The following is a 10,928-nucleotide window of genomic DNA, read 5'->3' as shown; positions in this document are numbered from 1 at the left end:
CAGAGATTTGTCTCATAAAAGTGTATAATTTGGAGAACCAAATGGTGATGTTTTGTGTATCTCTATTGCCAACGGATACCATGGGCTGTCAGTGCCATCTTGATTATTGGAAACTGAGTCATTAGTGCCTTTGAATCTAATCAGAGCAGAAAACCAATTGTAAGAATCCATTTTTTAAATAAAATATTTTTATTGATAAATCTTTATACACAAACATTCCATACATGGTGTAGATCAGTGGCTCACAATATCATCACACAGTTGTGCATTCATCACCATGATCATTTTTTAGAACATTTGTATCACTCCAGAAAAAAAATAAAAAGAAAAAAATAAAAAGCTCTTACATACCCTTCTTTCTCATTGACTGCTAGTATTTCCATCTACCCAATTTATTTTAACCTTTACCCCCCCCATTATTTGTTTATTTCTTATCCATAGTTTTAACTCATCTGTCCATACCCTAGATAAGAGGAGCATCAGACACAAGGTTTTCACAATCACACAGTCACATTGTAAAAGCTGTATTGTTATACAATCATCTTCAAGAATTGAGGCTATTGGAGCACAGCTTAACAGTTTCAGTTACTTCCCTCCAGCCACTCCAGTACACCATAAACTAAAAAGGGATATCTATATAATGCATAAGAATAACCTCCAGGATAACCTCTCGACTCTGTTTGGAATCTCTCGGCCGCTGAAAGTTTATTTTGTCTCATTTCTCTCTTCCCCTGCTCACCCCGGGATTTCTGTCCCACGATGCCAGTGAGATTTACACCCCTAAGAGTCATGTTCCACGTAAGCAGGAGAGGGCATTTAGTTCACCTGCCGAGTTGACTTCGAGAGAGAGGCCACGTTTGAGCGGTAAAAGAGGTTCCCTGGTGCTGACTCTTAGGCCTAGTTTTAAGTAGGCTTAGCCTATTCTTTGTAAGAATAAGTTTCACAGGGGAGAACCCCAAGATCAAGGGCTCGGCCTATTGATCTGGTTGTCCCCACTGCTTGCGAGAATATCAGAAATTATCCAAATGGGGAAGTTGAATATTTCCTCCTCTCTTCCCAGTCCCTCAAAGGGACTTTGCAAATACTTCTTTTTTGCAAATACTCCCCAAATTGCTTTGGGATTTATCAGGGCATCACACTAACTTGCACAAAACAACAAAATCTTCCTCCCTATTCAAAATTCCATGTACATATGGTGTTCAACTGAATTGACCATACAAGTTAAATTAGGAAATGCACCACCCAAAATGTAAATTTTGCACCAAATAAACATCTCTCCCTTTGGTCTCACAAAAATGTTGATGTTTAAAATATGGACCATTTCATCCTTTACCCTGTATTCTGATTTACCTTAGTCCTATCCAGATCAGCTTCATTCACGTCTCTACTCAAAGTCTGATCTTTTTTTCAACTGTTTAAACAGTTCCTGTATGGGGTACTGCTGACTTTCACAGATTCAGAACTCTCACTCTGAGTCTCAGGGGTCACATAAACACCCAAAGTTTCTCGGAATGACCAGAAAAGCCCATTTTTAAGTTTCTGTTTTTTAATAAACACTCTCAGTACGTGTATTACTCAGGGTTCTCTAGAGAAACAGAACTAAGAGGAGATTTTGTAAATATGAGATTCATAAAAGGGAGAATGCAAGAGTCCAAAACACGTAGAGCAGGCTGCGAGGCTGGCAGCTCCGAGGAGAGTCCTTGATGCACCCCGCAGGAGAGGCTGCCGGGCTGCAGAAAAATGTGAAAATTCTCGCTTCTCCCTGAAGTCTTCAACTGATTGGGTCGCATCCGACTGCTTGGGTTCTCTCCTTGCAGAAGACACACCCTTAGTCGGTCTTAGATACAATCAGGCTCAGCTGCAATCATCTGACTGCAGAATTATTAAACCGGGCACACCCTGTCCTTGCAGTAACTGTCAGGCCAGGGCTAGCCTGAGCAAACACCTGGGCCCATCACCTGGCCGAGGTGACCCATGAACCTGATCATCACGGGAGCTGGATGGGTGGGGGTAGGGGGCACTGGGGAGGCCCTGGAGGGAGACTCGGAGCCCCCGGGGTTCCTGTGTGCAGGCGCTTGGACAGTGTGCCCCCCACTCGTTAGTGCTTGGAGGTCGCCCAGGACGCTCGCCCACAGGGCCACAGGCGGCGGGGTGCAGTGCGGCCACGACCCGGTCCCCCGCTGACCACGAGGCGCAGTTCCTTCTCCGGCCACCAGGGGGCGGCAGAGCCCGCGGCTTCCCTCTGGTCAGCGCTGCGGCCGAGCACCCCAGGCCCGCGGGCAGGGCTGGCCTGGACACGCGGGGGCTCCGGGACCTGGTCTCGGTGGTCAGTCCTGCTGGTCCAGGAGGGGGCTGGGTTGGGAAGGGGGATGCCAGAGGCCCCTCTCGCCAGATGCCACAGGGGCAGGGGCGGGGGCCCAGCCGGGGGGGCAGCGTGGCCGGCAGCCTGGTTCAGTCCCCTCTGACCTGGGGGACCCTCGTGGGGCTGAGCTGGCAAGTGCCTTGGAACCTTCCAGAGTCTCGGGTCCCAGAGGAAGGGCAGGGGCTGGAGCGCGTCCGAGGCTGGCAGGTGGACTGAGGGCTCTGGGCCTGAGTCAGTGCCATGACCCAGAGGGCCCCCCACTGACTGAGACCAGGGGCCCCACCCACTGAGACCCGGGGGCCCCAGGCCTTGGGGGAAAGCACAGCTGGAGCAGCAGTGCAAGACCCAGGAGCCCAAGTCAGGGGTCCAGGGGCAGCTGACCACCAAGGGGCGGGGCAGGCTCCCGAGGGCCCCAGAAAACGTGAGCTCGCTGCCTTGCAGAGGTGGGGGTCACAGCAGGGAGGGGTGCTGGGGGAGCACAGGTCGGATGGGGTGCAGGGCAGGGAGGAGGGGGGAGGAGGAGGGAGAGGAGGAAGAAAGAGGGGGGAGTAGGGTGCACTGCACCCTCCAAAAGAGCCTCGCGGCTTGAGGGCTTATGAGAAAGCGGCTCCCCGCCAGCCCCCACTCTGCCCCCCCATGTCTGCCTGGCCGCGGGTCCAGCCCCAGGGGTCGGAGGGGCGGCTGTGGGGGCAGGGAAGGATGATGTGCTTACTTCTGATTTGCTTTTCTCTGGCCTGGTGACCCCCCACCCCAGCTGCGAGCTGGGAATTTTGGGGGGAGGCCTGGTGGGGGGCACAGCAGGAGGCAGGTCCTCAGACCCCGAGACCCTCCCCGAGCCTGTCCTGGGAGACCCCCAGCCCTGCACGGGGCTGCCTGGAGGTTGCCTGCCCAGCGGCCGGGCTTCTTGGACTCTCAGTGCTGAACCTCGTCCCGCCCCGGCAAGCTGATGCGGCAGCAGCCCACCCTCCCGGGGACCCTCATGGGGGAGCAGCCCCGGGCCCGTTCAGGGAGGTGGCCACCGGACATGGTGGTGGCAGGTCCCGTGACCTCACAAATACAGGCTGAGCACCTGCAGTGCAGCCCTCGATGCCGGCCGCGGGGCAGGCTCAGCCCTGGACACTGAGCCCAGATGCCCGGCAGGGGGGCTGGAATTCCCGTGTGTGCGTGTCGGGGTCACAGCAGCGCACCATCGAGATGCCATGAGAGCACGGGGCTCGCTGTGCACGTGATGACAGCTCTGCTGGGCTCTGAGGTTCTAGAAGTTTCCCCGGGCTGCTGGGCTGACACGGAGCCTTGGGGCTGGGGCAGCACAGGCGGCCTCGGGGCACCCTGGGGCGAGGGGACGGGTCCTGCCCGCCTCTGGAAGGAGGAGCCGCCGGTCCCCTGAAGGACTGGAGCTCAGGGCTCAGCGGTCACTGAGGGCAGGAGGCCACCGGGGGCCCGACAGGAGCACAGCTGGCAGGGGTCGGGTGCGGGGCGAGCTCGGCCAAGGAGTCCGGGCGCCTCTTTGTAGGGTGCAGCTCCCACCAAGGGGAACCAGGACAGGAAGTGGGGTGAGACAGAAAACCTGGTTTTAGTTTTGTGTTGTTGAAGGTATCCTTTATATGGATAAAGGAACCAACTTTTATCAATCAACATTTTAAAATTAAATCAGTAATATAATAAATGCATTCTTACAGTAAAAAGAAAGAAAGAGAAAAGGAAAGAAAAGAAACAATACGATTGTGCCTAGGTCTCTCCAGGGAGCAGGGCCTCTGGAGATCTGCTTTCTCTTTCCTGGAAAAGCACAGCATAATGCTGCACCTAATTTTGGAGTTTAGACGCTTTTGGAAACTTTAAGTGCAGAATCCTTTTAGATTTTTAATAATATTTTCCACAGTATTTGACCCTCATTTTAGCTCCACCAAATTCACTAGCAATTTGTCTTTGGTTTTAGCAACTTGTCTTTACTGCTCAATTCAGCACTTTTAGTTCAGTTTTCATAAAAACAACTTCTTTGTGCTGAACATTCATTGGTTATTATTTTTTTAATTTAATGCACTTTTATTGACATATATCACATCTTCTCATACCATGTGTGCTGGTTTGAACCTATTATGTACCCCAGATAAGCCACGTTCTTTAATCCGCATGCAATATTACTAGGTAATACATGTTGCTTTTAAAATATTTTTATTGATAAATCTGAACAGAAACATTCCATACGTGCTGTACCGCCGTGCACACCGTGGCGTACAGTGCCATCGCATAGCTGTGTACTTATCACTGTGATCGTTTGTCAGAACATTTGCAACATTCCAGGAAAAGAAATGAAAAGAAAAAACAAAAAACTCGTACATACCATACCTCTTACCCCTTCCTCTCATTGACCAATACTACTTCCATCTACCCAATTTATTTTAACCTCTGCCCCCCATTATTTATTTTTTATCCATATTTGTTACTCATCTGTCCATACCATAGATAAAAGGAGACACAAGGTTTTCATAATCACACAGTCACATTGTAAAAGTTATGTCTTTATGCAATCGTTTTTGAGAATCAAGGCTCCTGGAACACAGCTCTACATTTTCAGGTACTTCCCTCCAGCCACTTCAATGCACCCTAAACTAAAAAGGGACATCTATATAGTGTATTAGAATAACCTCCAGGATAACCTCTTGACTCTGAAATCTCTCAGCCACTGAAATTTTATTTGGTCTCATTTCTCTCTTTCCCCTTTTGGTCAAGAAGGTTTTCTCAATCCCTTGGTGCCAGGTCCAAGCTTATCCTGGGAGTCCTGTCCCATGTTGCCAGGGAGATTTACACCTCTGGAAGTCATGTCCCACGTGGGGAGAGGGCAGTGAGTTCACCTGCTGAGTTGGCTTAGAGAGAGAGGCCACATCTGAACAACACGAGAGATTCTCTGGGGGTGACTCTTAGGCCCAATTATAAGTAGATTTAGCCTCTCCTTTGGAGGAATAAGCTTCATAGGGGCGAACCCCAAGACTGAGGGCTTGGCCTCTTGATTTGTTGCCTCCACTGCTTGTGAGAACATCAGAAATTGCCCAAATGGTGAAGTCGAATATTTCCTCCTTTCCCCAGTGTCCCAAGGGGACTTTGCAAATCCTTCTTTATTCACTGTCCAAATCACTCTGGGATTTATCAGGGCATCACACTGACCTGGTCAGACCAACAAGAGCTCATGTCCTATTCAAGAGTCCTTGTAGTTAGGGTGTTGAACTAAACTGACCATAAAGTTACATTAGGAAATGCACTAACCAAAATATAAATTTTGCACCAAATAAACATCTCCCCCTTTGGTCTCACACAGAAGTCGAGGGAAAAACCTGCTTTTAATCAGTGACGAGAGAGTGAACACGTGAGCCTGCAGGGAGCGGGCCTGGGGGCTGGGCTGAGTGGGGGTGGGGGGCACTGGGGAGGCCCTGGAGGGAGACTTGGAGCCCCCGGGGTTCCTGTGTGCAGGCGCTTGGACAGTGTGCCCCCCACTCGTTAGTGCTCGGAGGTCGCCCAGGACGCTCGCCCACAGGGCCACAGGTGGCGGGGTGCAGTGTGGCCACGACCCGGTCCCCCGCTGACCACGAGGCGCAGTTCCTTCTCCGGCCACCAGGGGGCGGCAGAGCCCGCGGCTTCCCTCTGGTCAGCGCTGCGGCCGAGCACCCCAGGCCCGCGGGCAGGGCTGGCCTGGACACGCGGGGGCTCCGGGACCTGGTCTCGGTGGTCAGCCCTGCTGGTCCAGGAGGGGGCTGGGTTGGGAAGGGGGATGCCAGAGGCCCCTCTCGCCAGATGCCACAGGGGCAGGGCCGGGGGCCCAGCCGGGGGGGCAGCGTGGCCGGCAGCCTGGTTCAGTCCCCTCTGACCTGGGGGACCCTCGTGGGGCTGAGCTGGCAAGTGCCTTGGAACCTTCCAGAGTCTCGGGTCCCGGAGGAGGGGCAGGGGCTGGAGCGCGTCCCAGGCTGGCAGGTGGACTGAGGGCTCTGGGCCTGCGTCAGTGCCATGACCCAGAGGGCCCCCCACTCACTGAGACCCGGGGGCCCCAGGCCTTGGCGGAAAGCACAGCTGGCGCACAGGGCCCCCAGGGGATGCCTCACCCAATTCCACACTCGTGGAGGAATGAGAGCCCGTCGGAGGCGGCTGAGGGGGTCACCAGCAGGCAGCAGGGCCCAGGGAGAGCCACTGCACACCTGGTCGCATGGCAGCAGACTGGGGAAACCGAGGCAGGGCCGGTGCTGTGGGGACGGGCCATGTCCCCTCAGAGGGCAGGCTGAGGTCCTGCCCCGTCCCATGGATGAACCTTTTGGGACAGGCCCTGTGGCCGTGGTGAGGGACAGGACCCGGCCCGAGCGAGGGCGGCCTCAGTCCACGTGACCAAGTGCCTGGGACAGGGGAGCAGCTCCAGGGACAGCCAGTGCCAGCCCAGAACCCCCACGGCCTCTCCAGCCCCAGCTCGTCCTCCGTCCCCTCTCCGGACACTGGCCAAGGCGACGGCAAAGGCCAGGGCTGGCCCTGTCCTCGGGGCTTGTGCCCAGCCACCGCCCCGCCTTGGACCCTGTTCCCCCAGATGCCTCGGCTCCTCGTTAGCCCAAACCTGGGGTGTCGGCGCTGATGGGGTGCCCGCCGGCCCCCATGTCGTTCTCATGGCAATGAACCCCCAAACTGCTGCTGAGGTTCAGGCCTTGGACTGGGGGGACAGGGTCCCAGGACGTGGGGCTGGCAGAATCCCCGATACGTGCACTTGGGGGGTGGGGGGTGGGGCTCACCGCGGGCGCTCCCGTCCCAGGAGGGGCCTGGGCTGGCCTCCGTGCCCCGGGGCCCCCGTTTCCCGCACAGGTGGCCGTCGTGGTGACTGGGGTGGCCACTGGCAGTGCAGGAGCTGACCACCAAGGGGCGGGGCAGGCTTCCGAGGGCCCTGGGGCACCGCGAGCTCGCTGCCTCCCAGGGGTGGGGGTCACAGAACGGAGGGGCGCTGGGGGAGCGCGGGTCAGATCGGGTGCACGGCAGGAAGGAGGAGGGAGAGGAGAAGGACGGGGAGGAGGACGACGGGGAGGAGGGGGAAGAGGAGGGGAGATATGGGGGAGGAGGAGGGGAGGAGAGGGGAGGGGGAGGGGGAGGGGTGGGGGAGGGGGAAGAGAAGGGAGAGGAAGAGGAAGGGAGGCCACCAGGGCAGCTGAGGGGGAAGGAATGGGGGAAGGCGTGCGGCGAGGAGGGGGCAGCGGGCCTGGGGTTCCGGTGTCCAGAGCAAGGTCTTTTTCTCTGCCCTCCTCCCTCTCGGATGCCTGGGCCCCTGGCAGCCCCTCCAGGAGTCTCCCCTGCTGGGGCCAAGTAGGGTGCTCTGGATCCCCAAAAGAGCCTTGGGTCTTGGGGGCCTGAGAGAAGGTGACTCCCGCCTCCAGCCCCCAGCCCGCCCTAGCAGTCTGCCAGGCGGCTGGTCTAGCTCCGAGGGGACGCAGGGTGGCCGTGGGGGCAGCAGGCTCTGTGCTTCCACCAGCTTTGAGCTGGTGGAAGGCAGGAGCAGGCCCCTGGGCCCCCGGCCGAGCACCTACTGTGTGCAGCGAGGAGAGGCAGGGAAGGGCAGGTGGGTGGCTGGCCCCCGAGCTGGCCGGGCCTGTGGCCTGTGGGTCCCGGCCCTGCCCTCTCGATGGGGCGAAGAAAGTGTAAGGGACTGTCTCTCTCTGGCCCTGGGACCCGGGCAGGCCACCCCAGTTTCTGGGCCTCAGTTTCCTCAGCCTGAGCTGGGGGAGCAGGGGAAGGTGCTGGGCTCCTGGTGACCCCCTGGACAGAGGTGCTGACTCACGGGCACCCATGGGCTCCAACCAGAAGCTGGTGGGGGGGCATCGCGGATGGCGAGCAGGGAAGGGGAATCTGCTCAGCCCCAGATTTGCTTTTGTCTGGCCTGGGGGCCCACCCCCCTGGTCGGGTGGCGGGGGGACGCCTGGCGGGATGGGCTGCAGGAGGCAGGTCCTCAGACTCCAAGACCCTCCCCGAGCCTGTCCCGGGAGACCCCCAGCTGTGCACGGGGCTGCCCGGAGGTCGCCTGCCCAGCAGGCCGGGCTTCCTGGACTCTCTGCTGAACCTCGTCCCGCCCCGGCAAGCTGACGAGGCAGCAGCCCACCCTCCCGGGGACCCCCAAGGGGGAGCAGCCCTGGGCCCGTTCAGGGGGGTGGCAGGCTGGGGCCGTTCCCAGAGCCTGTTCTCTCTGGCTGGCCCCCTCCCGCCGACCCCGGGGAGTGGGGCCCCCTCCCCTGCCGGGACCCCGAGCACAAGGCAGGCCTGTAATCGGAGCTGGCCAATCTCTGCACTGCGGCCTGCGGCCGCGTCACCAGAGGGCCAGCACCTGTGGAGGACGTGCCTGGCAGCGCCCCGAGAACAGCCCGTCCTGGGAGGGGGAGCAGAGCGCGGGAACGGGTGCGGGAGGCCGTCCTGCCGCTGGGCCGTGGCCAGGCCTGCACCGCAAAGCTGGCCCTGTGGCCACGCGGGGGCTGGACTTGGGGGGCTCTCCCTGGGGCGGGGGTGGGGGGCTGGTCTGGGGGGGCTACAACGCCCACCACCCCATTTTGAGGGGAGGAGCGGACAGAGCTTGTCCTGGGGCTGGGCGGGGGCAGAGCGGGCTCAAGCTGGCGGCCGGTCGGTCGGGACCTTGTCGGGCAGCCGCCCCAGTGATGCAGCTGTAGGGGAGCGGGCAGTGGGCGCGGTGGCCACGGCTTTGCCCTCGTGAGTTCGACGTGGTCTGGTGACGACGTAAGGCCGGGTGCGGCGTCCCGAGGGAGCGGGCAGTGCCAGGCAGGGTGTGGCCCAGCACAGACGCCCGTCCCTGAGCTCCAGGGTCAGGGAATGGGTATTGGGGGGCGTAAGCCCGGGCCCCCCCACGTCTCTCCTCTCCTGCTTCTGTGCCCGCTGGGCGCCCTTGCAGGGGTCCTGGGCTGGGTGAGGACTGCACCCCCCCGAGTTCTGGGGCCTCTCGCAGGTTGCTCGGCCGCTCCGAGCTGCCTCCCTCCCTGGGAAAAGAGGCCGGAATCGCCTCCCTCGGCGTGTTAGGGAGATGAAAGGAGGCGACGAGGACAGTGTTGTCACCATCTGTCACCCCCTGGCCTCCCCCGAAGGGCGCGATGGCCGGGAGCAGGCGGTACAGACACAGAGGCGCCCCTGGAGGTCTCGGTCATCCTGGACGAGGTCACACAGCTGGCCCCGAGGGACGCGGCCGAGGGACACCCCGGGCACACGTGCCGCCGCCAGGGCCTTCCCGTGCCATGCGGCTGCAAGCGGTGCCCCCTCGCCGCCCAGACGTTTTCTCCAGCCTTTCCCAGCCCGGCCATGGCCCTGCCTCCGGAGCGGCCTGGTGCAAGGGGAGCGGCAGGGTGGGGTGCAGCACCAGTGCACCCATGGCCGTGCCCAGGTAGGCAAAGGCCCCGAGCCAGGCAGACCAGGTTTGGGGCCCATTCAGTGCCCACTGGCTGTGGGACCTCAGGAAAACCGCTGACCTCTCTGAGACCCCGTAAAGACCCAGAGGCTCTTTGGAGAACGACCATCCCTGCCAGCATCCCCGAGGCTTGCAGAGGCCCAGGAGGCGTCTGGGGTGCGGGGCTGGGGTGGGGGCTGACCCGTGACCGCTGGCCTCTCGGCAGCTTCATTCCAAAAGACAGACACGCTGTCCTCCACCCCACCCCCACCCCCGCCCCACCTGGACAACTCAGGGCCTCGGAACTCGGGAACAGAGAGGCTTTCCCAACGGTTAGAGGTGGGCTGGCCCAGCCCCAGACCGGGTGTCCCCTGCCCCAGATTGCAGTTCCCCGGGGCTCATTCCTGGTGGGGTCAGGATGTTCTGACTGTGCTGGGGTGGGGGCTGAGGACAGCCCTGCGTCCGCCGCCCAGGGGCAGGCGGGGCTGGGGCGGCCGCCAGGTGGCGGTGTGGAGCTGCGGACAGGCCCCTGCGGCCTCTCCCGGCTCTGCCACGCCAGCCTCGTCCCGGCAGGACCAACCGTGGGGGGAGCGTGGGGGGCAGTGGGGACGTCTCCCCGCGGGACTCTGAGCCGCACGCAGGCTGTGAGCCCTCGCGTGTGCCCTCTCCCCTGGCATCCAAGCCCGGCGGTCGGCTTCAGGGGCGCTGGCGGGTGGGTCCTGCTAAAAGAGAAAGAGTTTTGTTTCGGGTTGATGAAAACAGTCCGTAAACAGACGCCGGGGAATGGCAGCCAGGACGGCCAGCGAACCCAATGTCCCCCGAACGTCCGCCTCATGCAGTTAAAAGGACTTTTTTTGCTGTGTATATCTTACTGCAGTTAAAAAATAAATAAAGAATGCATATTTGTTTAAAGCCCAGCAGCTGAGGCCCTGGGTGTGGGGAGACCACGTGGACGCACCCCCGCCTCACCCACTTAGGAGTTTTGGACACTTGAGCTCCCTGAGCCCCAAATCCCTCGTCCAGCAAAGCCTGGGAGGAACCGGCCTCTGCCGGCAGGACCGCCGGGGAAGCTGCGCTGGGCACTGCCGTAACAGACAACCTCCAAGTTTTAGTGGCTTAAGGCTGCTTCTGACTTCACTCACTGTCTATGTGCAGAGGGTGGGTCTGGCT

The sequence above is a fragment of the Tamandua tetradactyla genome, chromosome 9 (assembly GCF_023851605.1).
Source record: "Tamandua tetradactyla isolate mTamTet1 chromosome 9, mTamTet1.pri, whole genome shotgun sequence".
Lineage (NCBI taxonomy): Eukaryota > Metazoa > Chordata > Mammalia > Pilosa > Myrmecophagidae > Tamandua > Tamandua tetradactyla.
The sequence above is the reverse complement of the archived record's forward strand: the minus strand, read 5'-3'. Positions refer to the sequence as shown.